The following is a 1,094-nucleotide window of genomic DNA, read 5'->3' on the forward strand; positions in this document are numbered from 1 at the left end:
GGAATTGTCTGGGTAGATTGATGGATAGGTATTCAGCAAGTGTTAATGCACATACTTTATTTAAGAATTATATAAAAATTTTGCCTCTCACCCCTCTTGAAAAAGGGGGGAGGAGGTTTCCCCAAAAGCAAAAAGGGAATGTCCTCCAGGTGTTGTGTCAGCTACCTCAGCCACAGGAACATCTGGGAACTCCAGCCAGCCAGCATCTGCACCACGACCGATCATCCCCCCAGCATCTCTTGTGCCGCTCCCTCCAAACAGCCTACCTTTGGACACCCAGCATGCTTCTCTGCGACGAAAGAAAGATTCTACTGTGCATCAGCCTTTGTATTCACCAATATTGGAGAAGAGTGAGGTATGTTTAATATTAAGTTATCAGGAGGATTTCTTTGCATGAGAAATAAGAATGGTTCAAGTGAGTATTTTTTAAGAGGTCTTGTCATCAAAGTTTTGAAAACGTATGCCCTCTTTGTAATTTGAATGGCTAGATTTAAGATATTATTTATAAGTGTTCATTTATTTTAAGATGACACATGTATTTGGTATTTTAAACTGTAGGTAGAGCATATTTGCTGACCAATTTATGTATTTAAGCACTGATAGCTGTAAAAACTAACTAGTACTGAAAATTGAAAATTTATGTTTAATTTTCCCAAAATTTTAAATTTGGGTGACCCAATTGCCCAAAAGAAACTTGCTTCCATCATGCAAAATAGGCAGGCTGCAGTTGAACATTTTGATAAGTGACAAGTAACTTTTCATTCATATCCTAAAATTTTTATTTTTTTGTAATGTGAAGCCCTGATTTTTTATTCATTTTTCTTTTTAAAAACCCGTGATGGAAGTAGCAACAATGGCCAATTGGGTAACCGTCCGCTGTCCATCTCCATCCCTAACATGGTGGACTCCTCTCTCACCCCCAAAATCCCATCACGGGGCTCTCTCCATCGCCCTCCTCGGGTTCCTTTGGGAAAACCCCAATTTAAACAGTTTTTTCATTAAAAAGGGAATATTGGTTTAAAACCTTTTCCCTTTGGGGCTGGGGAAAATTTTGGGTTTTGGGAATTTAAATGTAGATAAAGGTGGGTATGTAA

Source organism: Penaeus monodon, chromosome 20 (genome assembly GCF_015228065.2).
Source record: "Penaeus monodon isolate SGIC_2016 chromosome 20, NSTDA_Pmon_1, whole genome shotgun sequence".
NCBI lineage: Eukaryota > Metazoa > Arthropoda > Malacostraca > Decapoda > Penaeidae > Penaeus > Penaeus monodon.